Source organism: Lissotriton helveticus, chromosome 11 (assembly GCF_964261635.1).
Source record: "Lissotriton helveticus chromosome 11, aLisHel1.1, whole genome shotgun sequence".
Lineage (NCBI taxonomy): Eukaryota > Metazoa > Chordata > Amphibia > Caudata > Salamandridae > Lissotriton > Lissotriton helveticus.
In genome coordinates this window covers 624,849,279-624,867,329 of record NC_136072.1, presented here as the reverse complement: position 1 = coordinate 624,867,329, position 18,051 = coordinate 624,849,279, and positions in this window count along the sequence as shown.

The following is an 18,051-nucleotide window of genomic DNA, read 5'->3' as shown; positions in this document are numbered from 1 at the left end:
AATGTAAGACAAGAGGCGCATTTTGCGTCTGAGTCTAAAGACGCGATTTGCGCTGAGTAATTCGTTGTCTTGCTTCTTGGGTTGTTTTCCCAATGTACAGTTTTGGGCAAGGACAAATAATTCCATAGATGATATTTTTAGTTTGACAATTCGTAAAAGATTCATGCTTCCAATGAATGCCATTAAATGTGAAGAGCGATCCTTCAATGGTTTGTGCACAACAAGTGCAATTGCCACATTTATGATGGCCGGACACTGGTGGTAATCCTAACATGCCTCTCAATGAAGGTTTAGGAATAGTTGGTAACGCTGCCCTGATAATGTGGTTGGCCACGCTTTTATCTTTTCTGAATGCGAAAAGAGGGGGGGTGGAGAAGTCGTTGTGAAGATGCTTCACTAGATGCCAATTTTGAATCACCAGTTTGCGTAGTTGGTGTGTCTGGGGTCCAAATGTGGTCACACACACTGTCCTCCCTTGGTCTTCCCGTGTTTTCTTTTTAAGCAGTGTTTCTCTAGGGACCCACCATGCCCTTTTCATAGAGTTTCTTAGGAGCTTTTTCGGATAGCCTCTCAGACTTAAACGTTCAGACAATTCATTGGCATGGCGGAAGAACTCCTCTTTAGTAGAACAATTCCTCCTTATTCTCAAATATTGGCCAAATGGCAAATTTTGTCTGAGACTTCTCGGATGGTGACTGGAAAAGTGAAGGGCCTTATTCCGATCTGTCGGTTTACGGTGAAGTGTAGTGCCAAGTTTCCCATCTGACGCGTAGATTAGTACGTCCAGGAAGGTTATCTGGTTGTTGGAAAAGTTGAAACTGAATTGGATGTCCACCATCCTTTGGTTTACCCAGATCATGAATTCTTGTAGCTGCTCGTTTGTCCCTGACCAAATCATAAAAACATCATCGATGTATCTTAGATATTTCGAAATGTACTGAAAATAAGGATTAGCATTATAAATAAATTTATCCTCATACAGTCCCATAAACAGGATGGCTAATTCTGGGGCAAATGGGCAGCCCATCGCTACTCCTTTGACCTGATAGTAAAAGTTTTCATCAAATTGGAAATAATTTTTAGTCAAAGCAAATTTAGCTAATTGAACTAAAAATGAAGTCGGGACTCTGGCAGGCTGTTCTCTTTTGTTCAGAAAATGAATGATTGTTTCTACCGCTAGGTCCTGTGGAATCTGCGTGTATAGGGACACTACGTCCATTGTGACTAGTAGTTGATTGCTTGGGTCAAATTGAATGGATAAAAGATGATTAAGAAAAGATGTTGTGTCCCTCAGGTGAGCTGGTATATCATCTAAGAACGGTTTCAGAAAAAAATCAATATATTTTGAAACCGGTTCAATCAATGAAGAACATCCTGAGATAATAGGTCGTCCCGGTGGATTTACTTCATCTTTGTGCATCTTCGGGAGGACATACATCGTTGGAATCCTTGGATGTTTATTCTGTAAAAAAATGAATTCCTTAGGTCCCAATATGCCCAAGTCGTATCCTTCTTAGAGGATACCTGATAATTCCATTTGTAGATCTTTTGTTGGGTCTTTATTGATCTTTTTGTAACATTGTGGGTCATTGAGCTGGCGATAGACTTCTTTTTTGTAGTTGTTAACATCCCAAAGGACTATAGCTCCGCCCTTATCTGCCTCTTTTATTACCAAGGAGCGGTAATTTTTAAGGGTGAAAATAGCCTCTTTTTCTTCTTTGGAAATGTTGTAATGAACAAATTGTTTTTTGCTTTCAATAGCAGTTATGCCTGACAATAAAGTCCTTTCAAATGTAAGTACCTCCTTAGGAATTTTTGTAGACGGAGGAGAAAAGGAAGATTTCTTTCGAAACCCGGTCACCTCATTGTTGGTCTGTATGGGATTATCCTTAAAGAACATTTTCAATCGGATATTGCGACAAAATTCAAGGATTTCTAGTTTCATTTTGACGAAGTCCGTTGCTCGGACAGGTACAAATGATAGCCCTTTCTTTAAAATGGAAATTTCGGAAGGTGTTAATATACGATCTGACAGGTTGAATAAAGGCAGAATTTCTAACTCCGGTAGTACTGCCTCCTCGTCCTCATTTCCCATGGTTGGTAATTGGGACGCGTCCGGCCGCGCCCTCTGCGTTGGCCCCTGCCTAAAAAAGGTTGGGGATTAGATTGTTGTTGATTTCCTCTATATGATTGATTAGTTCTTGTATCACTTTGGTCTGTCTCTCCTCCTGAGGAAGAGGACGTGTCAGAGAAAGTCAAAAATTTTGTGCGGGAACGTCCCTGGTTTTCTAAAAAAACCGTCTTTGAGTTGGTCTTGAGTAAAAGTCTGGTTGTAGGAATGGATATACTGTTTCCAATGAAAAGGTCCTTTGATCCAGATCAAATTTACTGCCTTTCTGCGTGACGGTGTAGTCTTTAAATTCAAGTATTTCTTTTTCTATTTTTTCAAGTAGTCCCTTAGCATCAGTAATAAGTTGGTTATTTTGAATTTCTAATTCCAACGCTGAGATTTCGGCTAATTCCTTTAAAGAGATCCTCTGGGCAGTTTCTACGGTGAGGACCATAAGGTCCCTACTGCACTTAGTTTCTATTCCGCTAAAGAACTTTTTATACTCAGGGTCATCTGTAAAGACCATCGGAGTGTTGCGGATTTGTAGACCAGATGGTATTGTGCCTGCACGTAGATGAAGGAGTAGAAAATGGCCGTGTAGGTCCGTTCTAATTTGTTTTTTCTTTAATCTGATCAATCTGTCAGATTCGTTTTGTGTCTTTGCAGTAGTGCTAAGGGAGGCTGAAGCGAAGAGCAAGTACAGCATAGGCCTAAGCATAGCATGGTTATATAAAATGGCTACGAATAACAACACTGCTTTTTTGGTAAATGCAGTATAAATCAACATAAATCATAGAAAAGGAATAACAAAACCATTAGCCCACCATTTTGTACCTTCTAGGAACAAAACTACAGGATATTTATAGCCATCATTATTTCAATAGTACATTCTCCTTGATGGTGTCCCGAGAACATATTTGCAAGAACTAACATCACTAGGGCAGTCTTTAACAATTGTTACTGGATAAGGTTTCCGCTTACAACAGGCAAAATATTCGCTATGTTCGAGGATGTTAAATATATAATTGGGTATTCCACAAAGTTGAATGGGGGAATATAGTAAGTAATCGCATCTAGAACACACCATGCCCTAACAAGATGACACCATTGTGTGTCCCACAAAACATTCCATGGATAGAGTAGTCAAGGTGAATGGGCGGTACCATGAGGCTTTCTTCAGGAATGCAGGGACTGCAATGTTCCACAGAGTATACATTCCTCAATAAGGGTGTCCATGAAAGTACAGATCTAATTTTTTTTATTTTACTAAGGGGCAGAGGAGGCAGAGGAATCATTGGAATGCTCCTTGGGAGTCAGTGGCCAAATCCAGCAAAATCAAAGATTCAAATCCTGTTAGTAACGATACAAGTGTAGATAGGTGGATTCTAGGGTGGGCAACAGGCACTCTGCAGTTTTGTCCCAAACATTTGCCATTATCAACTTTAAGGAGGTATCACAATGAGATCCGTACACAAGATCTGCGGCCAAGATGGATGGGCAGGCCCACAGAAGGAGCTAGTAGCAGGTTGCCAGTCGATCACCTTCAACGGAGATAGTAACAATTGGCACAGGTGACTGCATGTTGTGGACGAACAGGTCCAGGTGGCAAATTCTTCACTTGTGAGGTCAGAACAGACTGGTGCAGATGAGAAGGTCCTGGATCAGGTAATGTGTGGGAGACGGAAACACAAATGGAGCGACCTAGTGGACGTCAGGAGCCACAACTGCATGCTTGCAGTGACTGTTGTGCATCCAGGCAGGGAGGCCTCAGCATTTCACTCCATTGTTCGTAATCAGTAGGACCTGGCAAGATTCCTTCCAGCAAGACTGCACAGCGGATGTAACTGATGAACTTTTATATCCACCCAACATATGGGTTTCAGGTCATGGACAATGTCAGTTGGGCATACAGGCAGTGCAGCTCAGATTTAAGAATGGAAACTGTAAAGAGAGCCAATCAATTGTTTGCAGTGTTCTAGACCCATATCACAATTTAGCTGAAGGTTCAAAGAGGCAAGCAGCACTGGTGGAGTAAAGGGGAGCATCATGGTTCTGCCCCTCACTATTTCAAAGAGGTTCCGTTTTGTTTTCTAGCAAGGAATGGCTCGGATGGACAACAGCGCTAAATTCAGAGTGTCAGACCATTTCAGTTGAGTGTCTGAGCAAATGTTAGCTATCTTATTAAGTGTGGAGTTACCATGCTATGCCTTTTGTGTTGACTCTGTGTGGTAAGCACAATGGAAATGTTGCTGTATTCCTATAGCCTTAAATACTTTCTAAACTACAGAAGAAATAAAGTGTGTTTCACAGTCACTGGAAAGGTGGAGGGGCAACACAAAGCAGGGAATGAAGTCTCTCAGCAGCTCCTTTGTTTTATTTGAGCTTCACACTGGAGAATGATTGATTGTGGAACACAAAATAACTTGTGGCCTGTATGTGTGAGTAGTAGAGCGGAGAGTTATGCTCACCAATGAGAGTGCATAGTTTGTTGATATGCTTCACTTGAAGCTCACAAACATTGGAGTATTTGAATTTTTAACCCAACATCACTCAAGTCCTGTATGTGTGTAAGTGTGTGTGTGTAGTAAGTCTGACAGTCTTACCAAGCAGTGCCTCAACTTTGGTTTTGGTGAAGGATTATTTGATGTTTCAGATATGTACAACACTCGAGCTTATACACTGTACACTAGTTTTTTGTTTAATAACCTAAAAAGACTGGTCAAAAATTCACTGAACCAAGAAAAGGCACCAAATGGATCTAGTGATTTAAAGGTCTTGGTATTGAAATCACTTATTGTGATCCTTTGATATTAGGGAAAGCCATTGGATTTGGGAGCCATTTACAGCTTTTGACCCTTGACCCATCTGCACAAAATGCTATAAGGATGATTTTTAAATGTCATTTACCCCCAAGTTCGGTTGCAGATTTTCGTTGCAGGCAAACTAACTATTGGTGCAAAAGAGGAATTTCCTATTGAGTGAACTGTTAACCATAACATCAGGGGCCGTTATTATGTATTGGCATTGTTTGCACCCCGCACACCTTTGAAAAGGTGCGCCGGCAAAAACAATGCCAATGCGCCCCATTACGGTGAATGTGCTGCTCCGGGGGCAGCCGCAAACTTGTGCTGCCCTGGGGCAGCGCATTCATGTGAAAACACGGAGCAGCTGCTCCGTTTTTTTAAAGTGCAGGCGGCACTTTCAAAGGGGATTAGAGATCCCCTTGCAGGTGGGTGCAGTCGTGACTGCACCCTCCTGCAAGGGGATGTCTGGGATTCCATGGGACCCCTTTTACCCCCTGCAGAGGGCTGCTGTCAGGAGGCGCACTGACAGTGCGCCACCTTTTAACCCCTTCCCTGCGGCGGCTATTCCGCCGCTGTGCTAAGGGGGCGGGGCGGCCACGCGGCGGCCGCATGCTGGTGACGGAACCGCTCCGTCATCAGCCGCGGTTGGGATGTGCTCATGACGGAGCGGTTCCGTCATGGCCCCGCCCGCTCAATAGAACGCGCAGGCATGAAATCAGCACCGCGCAGGCGTAGCGGCAGGGCCATGACGGAACCGCTCCGTCATAAGCACAGCGCCACCGCAGCTGATGACGGAGCGGTTCCGTCATCAGCGTGCAACGGGTTAAATGGTGCACTGTCAGTGGGCCTCTTGAGGGCTTCTTTGACTCTGCCCCCCGCATCTGTAATATGGCACAGGCGCAGGGTCTGAGGAATTCCCTCATTTGCATAGGGCACACCCCTATGCAAATGAGGGAACACCCTCCGCTGTACGCCATTCCACTCTAAGCCACTCCATTCTACCCAATGACACTCCGTGCCACTTTACTTTATCACACTATTCTCCAATCTAATGCACTACAATGTTCAACACTGTACTCCTGTCAATGCCGGTGTACAGCACTCGACTCAACATTACTTTACTCCACTCTACGCAACTCCCTCTATGCTGCTTCACCCCAGTGTACTATACTCAACTCTATGAGACACTACCATACTGTATGCTACTGTACTCCACTATATGCTACTTTATGCCTCTCAACTGTCTAGCCCATTCCACTCTACTATATTTTACCACACACATTCTACTCACTCAACAACACTATAATCCACTCTGTGTCACTCTACCCTACCCCACTCTAAAACACTTTACAACACAGTGGTCCACTCTACTTTACCACACATTTAGCATACATATAAAGGTAGTAGTATTCCCTTAAAGGAAAATGTCCGCACATTCACTAGGCAAAAAAAAGATAGTAATCCAGCAATCATTAAGCGTGAAACATACAATTGTTCAATTATATTTCTGTACACGGGTGCTAAGTTAGCCCCAAACACCTACTACCTAACGGTGTTGTCGGCACAACTCAATGTGCAACAAATTTGAACACAAAAACTGAGGCTCTAGCAGCACACCACTTGTCCTTATTTAGTCTTGATTTAATTTATCACACCTTTGGGTATCTATAACCCTATACTACACACAAAGCCAAAATTGAAAATGGACCGCATCTAATCTTGCGTAATAGTATGAATATCGGAATCCTCAGTCCGGAAATTCCTGCTCACAATTCAGTTCAAAGTATCCTGAACATGGTCCTGATATCTGTCCATTAAATCAGGATTATCCGATATGATTCAGAGCAGGGTGCTGGCAATCATTTGGCTACAAAGTCAGGTTCCGTGATATTTGAGCAACTCCACATGAAAGAACACCAATTGCTCGTTATTCGCAACAAGTCAAACGGTCCCTTATTATCATCCCTGCTCCAGTGCAAGCTGTGACCTTATAATCAGACAAAACGTCCTCCTTTTCTGTTATGCGGAAACTATGATGACGTTCTCAGCCATGGCTTGAAGTGGTACTATTGTGGAAATAACCACACAAATGTCACCCGTTACAACCTCATGTTGTCCAACCTCAGTACGTTGAGACCTTGTACTTTTCGAAATCGAATCGGTATAGAAAAGGAATTGTATGGATATGCGGATCGGCTAAAGATTTAGAAAAGTACAAGGTCTCAACGTACTATGGTTGGACCACATGAGGTGGTACGGGTGACATTTGTGTGGTTATTTCCACAATAGTACCACTTCAAGCCGTGGATGGGAACGTCATCATAGTTTCCGCATAACAGAAAAGGAGGACCCTTTGGCTGATTATAAGGTCACAGCTCGCACTGGAGCAGGACCGCTAATAAGGGTCCGTTTGACTAGTTGCGTATAACAGGCAATTGGTTTTCTTTCATGTGGAGATGCTCAGATATCACAGAACCTGACTTTGTAGCCCGCACCCTGCTTTGAATCATATTGGATCATCCTGATTTAATGGATGGATATCAGGACCATGCTCAGGGATCTATATAGGACACTTTGAATTTAATCGTGAGCACGAATTTCCAGACTGGGAATTCCGATATTGATACTATTACGCAAGATTAGATGCGATCCATTTTCAATTTTGGCTTATCAATTTCAACGCTTATGCCTTGAAAAAGTCTAAGCAAAAGACGAAACACGTGTCGGCAAATCGTGTGCTGGGAGTTTTTAATACTTTTAAAATATGAATAAAGAATGCTGAAGAGCAAGAAGAATGACCTTTCTGGACTTCTGTTTTGGATGAATATTGTTGAGTTATCTCTGTGTGTAGTATAGGGTTATATATACCCAAAGGTGTGATAAATTAAATGAAGACTAAATAAGGACAAGTGGTGTGCTGCTAGAGCCTCAGTTTTTGTGTTCTACTTTACCACACACACTACACTGCACAAGCCTCTACTCCACTCTACACTCCTACACTCCATGGTACAACATTATACTCCAACCTACTCCACTTTCCAACACTCTATGACACAGCACTCCACTGTACTTTTTGAAAACACCACTCCAATTTATAACACTTTTCTTGACTCTGCACAATGCCTGTCCCCTCTATGGCACTCTACACCGCTGTACTATACAACGCGCCATTGCACTATATAACTTTAATCCACTGCATGCTATAACACTCCACTCCAATGTACTCCACTCTATGACACTCAACTCTATATAACCCCACTCCACCCTACCCCACCGCACTCCACACTACTACACTCTACTCCATGCTATTCCACTGTATGCCACTCCACTGTACCACCCTCCAGTCTACTCCACTCCACTCCACTCTACTCCACTCTACTCCACTCTACGACACTCAACTCCAAGACAGAAGACTGTACATCACTCTCCTTCACTCCACTGTACCACAATCCACTTAATGAAACTTCACTCAACGACAATAAACTCTACAATTTGAGACCCATTTTTTTTAACATTGAAATTTTATTTAAAAAAACAAAGGTTAAACCTTTGTTACAGCTAGGAAAACTTTATTTATTCTTCCTATACAAACCAAACTTAAAATACACAAACATTACAAATTCCAACGTTTTCATCATACCATAAATGTACAATGTTCGCGCTACTTTTAAATTATTATAGCTTTCTTTTATTCTTTATCTGCAAACCACTCCCTCCAGATGCCGAAACCTCATTAGGAGGCCAAGCCCCTACTACACACACACTTCATATTGTATAAAAGTCTTCACACAGAACGCATTCCCTCTAGACATCCAAGCCCCTTAGGTGACCAAGCCCCTACTATGCACAAACTTTGCATCAAGGCACCCAAGCACCCTTAGGAGGCAGAGCCCCTACTACACACACCCTCCCCTTGTGGAAAAGTCTTTAAAAAGACCCTATTCGCTCTAAATAACCAAGCCCTGTTGGTGGTCAAGTCCCTACTATACACAGCCTTTGCACAACAAAGTACACTGAAGCCCCATTAGGTGGTCAAGCCCCTACTATGCACGCCCTCCCCCTTGTGTTTAGGGAGAAGACATTCCTTCCAGAAACCCAAGCCCACATAGGTGGCCAAGCCCCTACTATGCACACCCTTCGCATTAAGATACCCAAGCTCAATTAGGTGGCCATGCCCCTACTACACACATCCTTTGCCTTGTACACAAGTCTTTATAGACCTTTACCCTGTGCACATCTCTTGAGAAAGCGTCCAGTCCCTCAAGCTATGCATGCCTCGTTAGGTGACAAAGCATCTACTACGTCCAAGTCATTGTAGATACGGATTTGCATCAAACTAGTGCAAGACATTGCATTGCACTGCATTGTGTTGGTATTGGTTATAAACCATTGGAATAAAGTTGTTCTGTTACTGTATCAGTTCTGATATAAACTTTGTATTACATTTGCATTAAGAAAGTGATAGAAACGTAAGACAATTTATTGTTGTAAGTATTTGGTTTTATTTACACTTATAACTATAGACCTACCTTTTATTTTTATATATAGACATCAGATTGTTATGATATACCAACATAAAGAGACACACATGTCAAATAACATGAAATGTTTTTATTTTTAAACCTCTCATTTTTCAAAATAACCTTCTTTTGGAAAGATTATTCGAGGTGCTAAATTTTTTGTACTTTTCAAATTTTGATTGATTGAAATTAAAAACAGAACTTCAGAACTTGGAGAGGAAAAATATACTTTGTCTTGCACAATGGTGTTCTGGCACCAACTTGCCCCTTACAGATATGCTCAGCTTTCCAGCAATCTTACTTCATCTCTTGCTTTAAGTCACCATCTCCTGATATACAGGATTATGGTCAGACTGCCCCAGGACCACTACGAGGTGAGTTTCCCTACTTAAACCTGCTATGATGACGCGCAGCGGTGACGCGCAGCGGGCGCGCCGGACTCGTGCCGGAGTCGAGCCAGAGTAATGCCCGTCTGCGCCCGTCAGCGCTAAGGAGGCGCTTGAGGTGGTATATTGTGCCCCATGTTGGGCCTCTTGTAATGGTTCCTCAGGTTTATGCAGTGATCCTTTATGCTCTCACAACAGGATCCCAACGCATTGCCATGAGGTCCTCAACCCGAATACATGGGATGGACCCGTTTGTTGTGGTCAGTGCAAGGCTAAGTTTATTCCTGAACCACCTGCTTTAGTGGTAGGTTCGGTAGTCCCAAAACCCACTATTTTACGGGGGGGACTTATTAATGCTCGGTCAATGTGTAAAAATGCTCAAAATATTAACGATTTGATTATGGAGGTAAATTTAGATTGGCTCCTCATCACAGAAACTTGGCTTAAATCTTGGTGTAATCCGGACTTAGCTGTGGCCCTCCCGCAGAACTTTTTGATACAGCGATTAGACAGGCCTCTGCAACGAGGTAGAGGTCTGGCAATCCTTTATCGTGATACATTGACATGTACCACATATGAGTTGCCAGATATAAAAGGTGCTGAGGCCATGGCCTTCTGCCTAGGTATATATGACTCCCCCTCTTTCTCTGGTGCTCTAATTTATCGCCCCCCCTGGGTCCCCTATTGAGTTCCTAGAGAGTGTGGGAGAGGTATTGAGTGATTTGGCGCTTAGGTCTGCCCATTTTACAGTTCTAGGGGACTTGAATCTTCACTTAGACTCTCCCAAAGTGTCGGGAGTAAGTTGCTTTGTGGACATTATCAACGTCCTAGGCCTTACCCTTCTTACTCTAGAACCCACACACACAGCAGGACATGTCTTAGACTGTATCTGTTCTAATTCAGACAGGTTAGTAGTCAAGTCTCCTTGCCCTCTAGTTTGGTCTGATCATAATCTAATACCATTCGACCTCTCCCTGAAGCGTAATGTTCCTGCAAACAGTAGGAATAAAACAGACTCTGTTAGTAAACCAGAGTGGAGGAATCTACCCACAAGGTCAGATCTGGTAGAGAAGCTAAAAGAAAGTAAGCCCACTCCAACGGGCCATACTTCTACGGATTATCAGCAATTCTGCAACTGGATAACGACAGTCGGGACTCTTTTAGTCCCAACTCGCAGGAAAAATGTATGTGGTTCAAAAAGTAAAAAGAGTGCCCCATGGTTTTCTCTAGCTCTAAAAAAAGAGTTAGGTGAAGTGAGATCATTGGAGCGTAGGTGGCGTAGAAAGTACGAGGCGGCTGCCCGTGATGTTTATATACTCGCCAGAAGACGATATCATGCAGCAATTAAGCTAGCTAAAAAAGCTCACTACCTGCAAGCGATAACTATCTCTGGAAATGGCCAAAAGGAAATTTTTAAGATAGTAAATCATTATATCAATCCTTCAGCCCTTTCGCAGGAAATTCCCCCGTCCCTATCTCTTTGTAATGCCATCGACAATTACTTTGAAAACAAGATTTTTGATATTGTGAAGGTTTTTCCACCTGTGACTCCCACCCCTGGAAATCTTGGAAAGACGGAGGTGGTCAAGACATCAACTAGCTCCTTATGCTTGAATTCATTCGCCCCCATTTCTTTGGAGGATACCAATAAAGCCATTTTAGCAAGTAAATCTGGATCCCCCTTTGATCCATGCCCACCTTCAGTTTTGCAGGCGTTAGTGGAGGTGGCTAATCCTATCATCAACAGCATCATCAATTCATCTTTGGCCACGGCAGAAATTCCCAGTGACTGGTAGCTTGCTGCAGTCAAGCCTCTCCAGAAAAAGGCTCTCCCTGACTCGACCACTCTCTCCAACCTGCGCCCCATTTCCCTGCTCCCTTTGGTGTTTAAACTGACGGAAAAATTTGTTAATAACCAGCTTACAAATTTTCTAGAGGAGAGTGACATCCTACACCCTAACCAATCAGGGTTTCGTTCGAAACATTCCACCGAATCAGCTCTGCTGTTTACGGTTGAGACCCTACGATTGGCTGTGGATCAGGGAAAAGAAGGCCGTCTTGATTTTACTCGACCTATCGGCGGCCTTCGATACGGTCTCACACACCATCTTAGTGGACCGTTTAGTTAACGCAGGCATAGGAGGGGTGGTATTGGCGTGGCTCAGAAATTTTCTGAACAATAGGCGCCAAATCACGGTACTGGGCCAGTATCAATCTGAAGCTAAAGTCATCAGCTCAGGGGTCCCTCAAGGCTCTAGTCTGAGCCCTGTACTTTTTAATCTGTATATGGTGCCCCTGATCGAGCTAATCGCTAGCTACCAGATTAGCACAATATCATATGCTGATGACACTCAGGTTATCCTGGTCCTGGATAGGGAACTGCCTGGGGCCGAAGAAAACTTGAAAAACTGCCTTACGGCCACGTTTGAGTGGATGACTAACAATCACCTCAAATGTAATTCCGGTAAGACGGAAATTTTGCCGTTCGGCTCTCAAAATCTGTTTTCTCCGAAAGATTGGTGGCCTGATGATGCTGAAGCCCCTCCAAATACTATCTCTTCCGCTTGAAACTTGGGCATTAAATTCGATGACCAGTTGTCTTTTAAACAACAAGCGGTGGCCGTGGCCGGTACGTGTTTTCATATTATTAGATCTTTGAGGAAGTTTTTTGATCTCCATCCCTTGTCAGCAAGAAAAACGGTGGCAGTTGCTTTGATAACATCTAGACTGGACTACTGCAACAGCCTGTATGCGGGAGCAAATAAGTCCGTTCTCCACAGGCTGCAGATGGTCCAGCACGCAACTGCCCGTTTGGTGTTACGCTGGCCCCGTAAGTCATCTGCCTCGGCCGCGCTTAAGGCGCTTCATTGGTTACCGATCTGTAAACGGATCCTGTTTAAGATTCTTTTGATTACATTCAGAGCTTTCCAACAGCAAGGGCCTAGATACTTGTCCAACGGCTTTAAGCGCTATCAGCCGATGCGCTGTTTGAGGTCTGCAACTCAGAACCTGTTGGTAATACCTAGATTCAAGCGGGCGACTAAAGGTGGTAAATCTCTTTTCCTTCTGGGCGCTAAGGCTTGGAATAAACTTTCGCCGCAGCTCCGATTGATGTCAAATGAGAGTAATTTCAGGAAAGCGCTTAAAACCTGGATGTTTTCACTTACTGATGCTGCTTGTAGAGCATTGGTGTAAAGTGTATTGTTACTAAGTTCGCCTCCATTCCCCCCAACCTTTTTCATCTGGGTTGGTGTTAAGCACCAAGATACCCTTTGGAGTGGTAGCTGCGCTATACAAATGCACTTTACATTACATTACGGTGGGCACAGCAACACTGAGTCTTATGGAGAGCCCTGATATTGACGTAAATGCCTTCTCCAGATCCCTCCGATGCTCAGTTCTAGACAGCTGAGTTGGTTACATGGAGTGTATATATTTCCACATACCAGCAGTTCCGTGACTGTATTTCTTTGATGTGTCATGGAAGAACTGTTTTTTGCAGATTTTGCAAGCCACACCTTTGAGGGAGGTTTTCATCCCCCCGGTGGAATTTTGAAAATGTGCTATACAAGCAACTCATTGTTGGCTCTAGAAGTCTCCATTTTCACTGTTGGAACATCTTCCTTTGGCTCTGACCTTGAAGGGATAGTCCGATCTCACCAAAATTGCAATAGAAGCACAAGGGTTCAGCAGCAGATATGTTGACACCAAAGTACTGTTCACAGATGAGGATGAAAGGGTGGGAACTTCATTTAAATGGAGGAAGACAGTGATTTGAACCAATCAGATGTCTTTCTTCACGTGCATATCAAAGGTCTTGTGATACTCCCAATGGATCATGAAACTAAAAAATAAGGCAGATTTAACATAAAAAACTCAAAGGACACTCGTATTTGACCTAATTAGAAAAGCGCTAGCTCAAACTTAAATGAAAATCATAGTTTTATAATACAAACACTTTTTGTGTTCTGACGGTCATGTGGTACACTTGTGGAACTGGGTACAGGAAGTAAAACCAAAATTGGTTCTACAGTGCTGCAGGAGTACCACAGGATATGTGGAGAGTTAAAATAACAATTACATCCTTTAAGTTGAAAAGCTAAAGCATGGTACTGATAATTGAAAAGAAAAACAGAAGATAACATTGATGTTATACCTAAACATTCTAACAATATTTTTTCATTACAATAAAATAAAACAGAACTTCACTGGAAAAGCAAATGTTTAAGTGGTGTTATAGTTAGACATGGTAATATTATCTTACTTTACATTAAAAAAGCACTAAAATTCACTAAAAAAAAGCAAAGGGTAAAGTGACTTGATAGTTGAGTAAACATTAAGTTACGTTGAAAAACTAGAAATTTACTAAAAAAGCAAAGGTTAAAGGTTAAAGTTAGATACAAATTATAATCCTACTGTATTTCACCAGTTATAGTTCAGCGAGCTAACTATAACTTGTGTCCTCGCCATGCACTGCTTATGAACCCATATATTACATCACTCATGACATGTTCAATTACAGCATTGATGACTTCACTGATGACATCTCAAATGATATAATTGTTGACCTCATTGATAATATCATCCATTCACTGTAAGAATTTCTTATACACCTGTCACACTGAAAGGTATTTAGTAAGCTACATCGGCAGAAACATTTCTATTCTTTTTTCTTATTTATCTTTATTGAAGTTGTTACATACTGAGGAAGACAACAGATAGGATCCGGAATCAGGCCCATGACCCAAGTGTTCATACAGTCAAGAATCAAGTATACAGTAAGTTGAGCATACAGGAAACATAGTCATCAGGTCTCACATAAGCAAGAGAAGGTGAAGTGGCGTTACTGTAAGAGCAGCACTTGATAACATACCAAGGGTACTGCACACTAGCTCCCAACAATAACGTAGGGAGGCGCAGTCAGTAATCATAGTTTTATTGGTATAACGTAGGTGCTACATTGGATAGGGGTGTAAGCCCAGCCTGTCCTTCTCCCACTGCTGAGCGCTACCTGCACCAGTCGGTCTGGGGATCAGTGCAATAGCCAACCCTCAAGGCAGTAACAAGTCGAAGCCGGCTTCCTGTGCCAGAAATATCATGTCCCATCCCCTGATGTGAGTGCCCTACCCAGCCTGCTGTTGGAGTCACTGTACCATGAATTACTTGGCTCATGCCCAGCTGTGGATGTCATGTTTCCAAACTGCTAGGGGGGGGTGCAGTGCCACTTTCCAGTGCATTGCTATTGCTCACCACGCCAGCACCTATGTCAGGTCTGTGAACTTACTCTCAGCCTTTGAGGTGAGGCATCAGACAAGGGAGCACGCTTTTGGGGTGTTGATGTATTGACTATTGATTATATGTGTTATGAAGGTGTAGACTTGAGTCCAAAACAAGCACAGTAGTGTGCATTACCAGCCACTTCATGTGATAAAAGTCAGCATTTTCTGTACTGTATGTGGGGCATGTGTGTGTCACTGTACAGAACATCCTGTGCAAGAGTGAGGTGCCTAAGTATGTGTGGTGTACATAATTGAACTGCAGCAATTTCAGTCACACATTTCTCAAGAACAGCAGGATATGGTTCAGTATCTTTTCCAATCCACGTCAGTCAAGGCAATTTGCAAGTCTTGGGTCCAGCTGTGCTTCATTCCAGTCAGCGGCAGTCACACCTGTTGACCCAGCAACATGTGCACATTAGTAATTCTGTGTTTTGTGGGGCTCCATATTAGCAATACGTGTAGTACCGGGTTAGTGTCAGGTTGCTACATGTGTCAGGAATTGTCCTGTTGGATTAGGATAAGCCTCTTGGAGTTTTGTAAATGAGAGGGTGGCCCCCTCTACAAACAGTTGACCCAAGCTCACCATTGAAGCACATCACCACTCTGACCTTTTTGCCATCCCCCCAATCTTACTGAAAGCAGACAGACACCACATGGGCAGATCCAGCGAGTACTCTGTTCCTCCATGCCGGCATCGCTGATAACAGGACCTATGATACTGGACCACCTGGAGTAAGAGTGGTATCCACTCGCCACTGGGTATTGTCCCCAACAAATTCCGGGGCACGCCCTCTCACATGCTTCAGGGCCAAAGACATTTCCCTTCGGGTATCTCCTCCGTATCATAAGCCACTGCAGCTGACACGTCAAGTAGTACAACTCACAGTTTGGGCTCCCAAGCCGTCAAGCGTAGGCACAATTTCCCAGGGCCACACAGCCTCGGCCCATATTCCAGATCAAATCCGAAATCCAACCATTCAGGTCATAGAACACTTTGCGAGGTAGCAACAGGGGGACATTGATGACAACATAAAGAAGCTGCGGCAAGGCCACCATTTTTGCCATTGCAACGTGACCCATGAGTGACAACAGTAATGTCTGCCAGAACACTGATGATGCTCGGAGAGAAGCAATCACCCTGTTCAAGTTGCCCTTGTATAGGTCCACTGAATCTCTGTATATACGAACACCCAAGTATCAAAAGCTGTGCGTTGAAGTTGGGATTGCATAAGGGTCAGACCCACCATGAGTGCAGTGCACAAGTCCAACAACGGGAAGATACATGATTTCTGAGTGTAGACTTGTAGCCCGGAGTGCTCACCAAAGAGGTTCAGCAGTCTCATTATAGGAGCCAGACCCATAGTGACATCATTCAAATATATCAGGATGTTGTCTGCATATAGGGAAATAATGTGCCTATGCCCAGCCCTTCAAGGCTCACATCCCGCACTCCAAAGGCTCTGTGGAGCGTGCTAATAATAGAGGTGATAAAGGGCAACCTTGATGGGTGTCAATGTAAAACTGTCATTGTTGCTAGTACTTACTCCATGAGGGCTGCATTCAACAGCCTGAACCTGACAAACAGATCCTCTCTAAACCCAAAGCAGCAGTGGACCACAAAAAGATATGTCCGTGAGAGGCTGTCAAATATCATCCCCATATCCACTGAAACTGCCATTGCTTGGTGAAGTTCTCTTGGTAATACATCCAACACGTGGAATAGATGCCTTATGTTTGAGAAGTGACTCTTCCTTGGGACAAAGCCACTGTGATCTAGGTGAATCAGGGAGACAACCAGGAGTAGATGCAGTTCAAAAAGAATTCCCAGGAGTTTACAGTTCAGGTTGAGAAGGGACAAGAGCCAATATGTGCTCCTGTCCAGCAGGTCACCGTCCTGTTTCAGGATCATGACTATGAGTGACTTCTGTGAGGACTCCAGCAGCTGCCTGCTGTGTCGACCATTGCATACACCTTGTCCAAGTGTTTGAGGAGATCCACCTGATAGTAATTTTCAGAATTTCAGTGGAAGGCCATTACAACCAGGCGGTTTTCCGTTCACCAGCTGTTTAATCTCTAATGCTGTTTCACATTCTGTAATGGGGACCTACAGTTGGAGACTGACCCCTGGGTTCTTGGTGGTCAGGGGCATATCAACCAGGAAAGAGGTCAATTGGTCTGTGCTTGCACCAGACACTGGCCCCTACAGGGACCTTTAGTAGTCTGAGAACTCTGCAACAATGCCTGCCTGTCTATACACATCGTGGCCATTCTGGTGTTGGATGGTCGTTATTTTGGGTTGACTCCACTCCACTCGTAAGAGACCCGAAAGCAGGCACCTGGTGTGATCCCCTTCAACGTGACTTTGCACCAGATATGCCCAGTAAACATGTAAGGCCTGATGGGACCCTAAGTTGGTATTTTCCTATTTTCTCTGGACTAGGTTGGGGCGGGCTCCATCTCTGAGATTGCTTGAGTTCCAGGAGTCGGATCTCATTTTCCATACAGGGCAACAGAGACCATAACACTAATTGCACCTGCAGGAGGTTTTAATACAAATCCCCGGAATATACACGTTGAAGGCATCCCACTCAACTAGCAGTGTGGAGTCTGCATTAATTTCAAAATAGTGCGCTATCTTTTCTTTCAGGGATGCTGCTTCCTTCAGGCCCAAGCAGTGTAGTCGCTAGGAGGGTATGCGAGTTCTTGATGGGCCTGTCGCAGGGACAGTGAGCTAAGCAGGCCATCACTAAGTACTCTTTTGTGTGTTGCCCCTGCAAGGTGCCCGGAGGTGAGGAACACGTTTATTCTAATGTGCAGTGTATGTATGTGGGAGAAGTGAGAATATTCCCTGGTTAGCGGGTGTGCTTGCTGTCACGCATCCAGTAAGCATCAATTTGTTAGCCAGATGCTTAGTTGTTCAGCTGCCCTCGTGCCCTGCAGTGGCAGGTAGGA